The 6277-nt window shown below is 36.8% G+C and overlaps 1 pseudogene; it reads right to left on the reverse strand.

The window, feature by feature from the left end:
* Positions 1-434: 434 nt before the first annotated feature.
* Positions 435-5394, reverse strand: LOC148936931 (ATP-dependent DNA helicase PIF1-like; annotated as a pseudogene).
* Positions 5395-6277: the final 883 nt, after the last annotated feature.

Consider the following 6277-nt stretch of genomic DNA (forward strand, 5'->3'; position numbering starts at 1 on the left):
GTGTTCTCCTCGTAGTGTTCTTATTTGATTCAGGCTCAATGGAACAAGCCATCTTCCGACGAAATTTTATTCCTGGACTATCACCTCACGAATATTCTCCTTTCCAGAGAGTTCACTCTCATTTGCATTGAGAGGCTAGTTCATCCTCATTACTGAAAAGATAGCTCACTCTCATCTTCACTGAAGGGCTAGCTCAGCTTTTTAGATATTTATCTAAAATTTTAAATATTAGCCTGTAATGGAAATAAAATCCAATTTTTAATTGTTTTTTAATATATTATTAAAAAATATAGATCTATATAGAATATTATTCTGATAAATAATTAATTTTTATTATAATAATAAATATCTTGTTATAATATCTAAGAGTTATAAGTTATACCTAATCTAAATATTATTATAATATTATAAAATGCATACCTAAATTGATTTTTTCTACATTTGCTTCAAGTACATTATGATCACAATTATTTTTTCTTAGGTTGGTTGGTACAGACGAATGTTATTATTTTTTTTCTCATCCTCTTTTTTTCCTTCCGCCCCCCCCCTCCCCTCTCTTTGTCACCCTTCCTGTTTTCACACTTTCTAATGCCTCTCTAACGAATGTATAAAGGAATATTTTTAATTTACTATTACAATGGGCGGAAACTTATTCCCATACGCAATATTATTACTTAGATATATAAATTTTCTTTCATTTCTTTTGTATCATTCATAAATTTCTCCATTCCATGTTTTAAATGATCAATTAACTTTTTATATTCATTATTTGTTCTCAGGTGAATATCTTCTTTGAGCATCTTTTAATATTCTTTTCTTCTTCTAAATTTTTTTCTATCTAACTTATTCCTGATCTTCATAAAATCTTTTCTCATTAATATTTTTAGTGCTACTTTATTTTTCTCTATTCATTTTTTAATTCTCTTTGGTTTCTTTTCCATATTCTCATTTATATCTTTTCCTATTACTTTCTATTTCTCCATTTTTTATGAACTCTTTTATAATCAATTTTTCTGTTATTACATTTTTTACTTTTTTAATTTTTTTATTAATTCACTTCTTATTACTATTAACGTTTCATCTATTGCTTTTTTCCTTTCATATCTTTTTTCTCTTTTGCTTTTTTCTTTTTGTTACTTTTTTAATATAAAAATAATTATTATTCATATATCATAGATATATTGTATGAGAAAACTTATACAAACTTATAATATTTTTCTGTTTAACTTATATATATGAAAAATTTTTTAAAGATATTTTATTGTATGTACATATACGGAAAAATATATTGTTAAAATATTTAAAAATATGACTGAATATAGATCTGAAAATAATTTTGTTGGCTTATTAATTAATAATTATAGTTACTCAAAATAATATTTCAAAAATTTTGAATATTTCAGCGAGCAATTTAAATAATTATTATGATAATTATTATTATGATTATTATAATCTATTAAAATTATTTTTATCTACTAAAATTATTATTTCTATATCTGATAAAATTTTTAAATACTTCAGTAAAACTATTCTCTTCGTTATGTATTATTCGAGTACGTCTTTATAAACGTAATTTTTTACTTGGTTGAATAAATTATCATTTCCTAAATAAACTTTCAACGAACCCCAAGAACGTACTCGTGATAATGCAACATACAGTTGTCCTAGTCATTATCATAACTAAAAATTTACTTACTAAAAATATCTTTACGAAGATCCATTGCAATTTTTTCGAAAATTTGTCCTTGTGAGTTATTAATAGTCATAGCAAACGCTAATTTTATTGGAAACTGTCTTCTTTTGAAAGTAAATGGATATATATTTTCGCAATATAAAGTGATACGATTAAGAAAAATAAGTTCATCATCATTTCAGTTTTATTACCTGTTAAAATTTCACATCGTAATAAATTATTACTTAAATCCAAAACTAACAATCTGATACCATTGCATAAACCTTCACTACATGATATTTTCTAATAAGAAATCTGTATACTATAACAACTGTATACTTTCTTAAGCGTAATTTATGTGGTGGAATACATGTTAGATTTAAAGAGTTGAGATATTCTGTCATAATTATTTCATGTATATCTTCATTATTGTTCAGTTGTTTCAAGAGTATCCACACTTGTATATATTTTCTCTGTCGTCGCATCCAACAAATGTACTACTTTTCGTTTATTTCATCAACATCGACATTTTTTGCAGATAATATAACATGTTTAGCGATAGTTTTATATTTTTTTTGTGTTATAATATCCCCACACGTTTCTTTTATCATATCCGAGTTAACATTTGCAATACATCTTTCTGGAATTTGAACATTATTTGACCGATCATTTAAAGTACCATTACTTATGTTACTTCCAGTGGACTCCATGATTCTTTTCTTTCCTAAAAGATGAATAATATAATTTTCTTTATATAAGGATATTGATTTCTTCTTCCATTAATACTGAATTATATTGAATTTCAAGAAACAAGAGAAAGATTTGCAACTGCTCTGACTATTATAATGATACGCTTAATTTTAAAAGGAAATTTAAAAGAATTTTTAAAAACATATGCAAAGAATTATTAGTCCCGAGTTAGAGCTGTCGCAAGTCAGAATACTGTCATCTTGGCACGTGCCAAGCAAAGGCGAAGGAGATATCTAATGTAAATATCCTACCCTCACACACACACACACACACACACACACACACACACACACACACACACACACACACACACACACACACACACACACACACACACACACACACACACACACACACATCTCAGAGTTCCTGCCACCGCCTTTGCCCCTCAATCGAGATTCAAACCCTGATTTTCATCTCGTATAAATAGGGCTGCTTCCAAACCGCGGCAGCATTATTAAATAATTTTTCATTAGTGTCACTTTCATCCATTCAACTAACCGTTTCAATCATTCGAACACTTCGAAGATCCCAACCTTCTGAAGAGAAGTCGAGACTTGTTCTTTCGAGATAACCGTCTTAGCTAATCAACAATGACTACATTCAACAATTTCTACATTCATTAATTATCAATCAATTATAAATTTCAGATTTTTATTTCTTTTCTCTACTCCATGACACTCTAATCTTCCTCTTCTTCCTCTTTCCTTTTCTCTCTTTCATTGAACTAATCTGAGCTATGCGAGGCTCCCGTTGTTCTTCCCTTTTCTTTCTCTCTCTTTGAATTGATCTGAGCTATGCGAAGCTCAGGTTGTTCTTCCCTATTCTTTCTTTCTCATTGAACTGATCTGAACTATGCGAGATTCCCATTGTTCTTTCCTTTCTCTCTCATACATTCACACCTCTCTTCATTGATCAATCCTTTTCCTCCTAGTAAATCAAACGGAAATCTCAGCTTCTAAAGTTCGACAATGTGACACTAAAAAACGATCTCATCGTCGTTCTGGCAGTTGGAATCGACAGAAAAATCAGGCCGAACCAAGAAGTCTAAACAGATATCGAAAAGAACAGATCGAATCGTCAACATTAATTATTACTGCTTCTGAATTATTCCTAAACCAGCCTTCAGTATCTTCATCTAACTCTGTTCCTCCTCCCACTTCTATACAACATCAATATCAACCAATCGCGCCTAATTATTCTCCAGTGCATCCATCCGATCCAGAATACCTCATCGACTTTTACCTCCCCCTCCCCAAGTCCCCTATTTCGAGATGGTGAACTTCTTTTTGAAGATTTAGAAGACGAAGAATCCCATTCTATAGACCTAATTACTCCACCTCCTAAAGAACATCAGGAATATTCCTCACCTTAACCTCATGTATTAATCTTCCATCATTATATACATATTATACACGATTTTATTATTATATATTTTAGTAATTTTTCTTTACTTATTATGTAATTATTAGTTTAAGTTAACCAGAGAATATTAATTGTATTAATTGTATGTTGTATGGGTAGGATTATCATACCAAGGATTCACTCATACATTCATATTTTCCCTCGTAAGAATCCTATCCGATGCCCTCCGCACTTATGTAACACCCGCGATACATATACACATCTACACAAATGTTTGTTCTCTTGTTTCTTTCGCTCTTTTTATGTATATCTTTATTTTCAATTAAAATCAATGTTTAAATTTAAATTTTAATTTTTACTTTCTTTAAAACCTTCGATCTCTTTTCCTCATTTCCATTGATCGCACGAGGTCTTTCCCTGGTAATAAGAATTAAGTTTCTTTATCAAAAAATGATCGACGAAACGTTTACAGCGAGACGTCATAGCGATTCTTTATCGTTGACCGAGTGCCGAGATATAAACAGTGCGTTTGACCCGAGATCACGTTTTCACGCCTGACTCTCGAGAGAGCAACTGTTCGTCTTTCCAAGCCCATTAATGGATTGAAATGGATTCAATCCATTTAATTTCTTAGTTTTTAATTTTACAATTTACTCTGGGCTGGACGTAACATCTAAATATAATATAAAAATTGTGCAAATTCTTTCTTGTAGTAAAGCTCTTATATTTTCCGTTAATAAAAATATTTTGAATTGTTTCCATAAGGCACTAAATTTTATGAATAAATTTATATTTTCACAACGTGTAGCTCTTTCTTTTAGAGGCAGTAATTGTCTAAAATCATCACCGAGAAATATGATTTTTCCACCAAAATGTGACTCATTTTGTATTATGTCGCGTAATGTTTTATCCATTATTTCTATTACATAACGTGGTGCCATTGGAGCTTTATCCATAATAAAAACATCTAGTTTTAGTTTCTTAGTTTCTTTAGATTGTAATTTAATATTTGATGTCGAATTGTTAAAAAGATGTACGGTTAATCCAAAAACTTTGTGTACAATTCTTCCATTCGGAAGTAATGCCGTAGCAATACCAGTAAATGCCATAGTACTTACTACTTTTCCTCTGTTTTTAAGTAAATAATATAAGGTTGTATGAGTAAAAGTTTTACCAGAATCACCTGGACTATCGATATTGTGGCAGTCACTGCCTTGCGAACGCACCATCGACACACCGTCGCGCGCAGTCCCGCGCAGCATGATGGTTCGCACGCCTGCCACTAGATCGACAAACCACTTTCTCGTGTCTGAAACGCTGCAGCGGAGCTATATAAGAGCGGCACTCGGCATCGCTCTTCGCCTCAGTCGCCTCAAACCAGTTTACTGGTACGAGCTGCACTGCGACGCCCTCTGAGCTCTGGAGGCCAGCCCTGGCCTCATTGCTCATCATACGGCAGTTTTTGCCTGCTGGAAATCACCGACCAACCTTCAATCGTACTCCCCGTGGCAGTTAACGCCGCCATATCCTTCTGACTTACGTCTGACGGCCGTGAACGCCGCCATACCGACCTTACCTCTGACGGCCGTGAACGCCGCCATATCCATCTCGCCTCTCTCCTACGGACGTGTTCCTGCCGGCCGTAATCACCGTAGCCACACCACGCCCAGAAAGGACTCTCGCGGCCAGCGACGCCGCCCAATCCGCCCGTGTTCGGGCGACCTGCTCCAGACCGCAGTCTCAGCACGCCGATCTCCATCAACTCGGGGAGCCGCTGCGCAACAGGAGGACCTCCGCCGGCGTGCCTCCTCTCTAGGGGCCGCCCACGACGACTCGTCATCCCCGGAACGATTGACGCTGCCTACCATCCAGAAGTCACCGGCACCACAACGCTCGCCGCCGCCGACCGCGCGGCCATCCACGCCGCTACCTGGGCACACACCTCTCTCGCCGTGCATCAACGAGGAGGGACGAATCGCCGGACGACGAGCCAGGCGCCCAACCGGTCGCTGCAAGCAACGACTCCTGGACCTGTTCGGGTCGGCTTCCTCCTCCTCCTGTCCCGGCCACCGCCTGCAGGGGACGCATCGAGGCCCTCGACTTCCTCGAGCGCAACAGCACCCGAGCGACCATCGACTCCTGGCCGCTCCTTGGAACTCGGCGCGCAGCAGGATAGGCCGTGGCAACTCTGCGCCATCGAACTCGGCCACGTGCAGCATCGGCCGCCGTGACACTCGCCGCTTCTACACCGAAGCCGCCATGCAGACCGCGGGACTGCCACCGGCCCAGATCAAGCCTCCAACACTCACCCCTTGACCGCGCCGAGGAGGAGCCGGGGCTCGTGAGAGGCGCAGGGAGCGGCTACAGGAACTTGCGTGCGCACGCGCAGAGACAGACTCGACCGACTCGCCCACACGTTTCTCTCGCGGGATCCAAACCAAGTCCCGCCTGCCTTTGTAACATTTTCCTTTGCGTTTACAAGAATATAAT

This window comes from Pogonomyrmex barbatus, unplaced genomic scaffold (assembly GCF_055798465.1).
Source record: "Pogonomyrmex barbatus isolate J1 unplaced genomic scaffold, ASM5579846v1 scaffold19, whole genome shotgun sequence".
NCBI classification, from domain to species: domain Eukaryota; kingdom Metazoa; phylum Arthropoda; class Insecta; order Hymenoptera; family Formicidae; genus Pogonomyrmex; species Pogonomyrmex barbatus.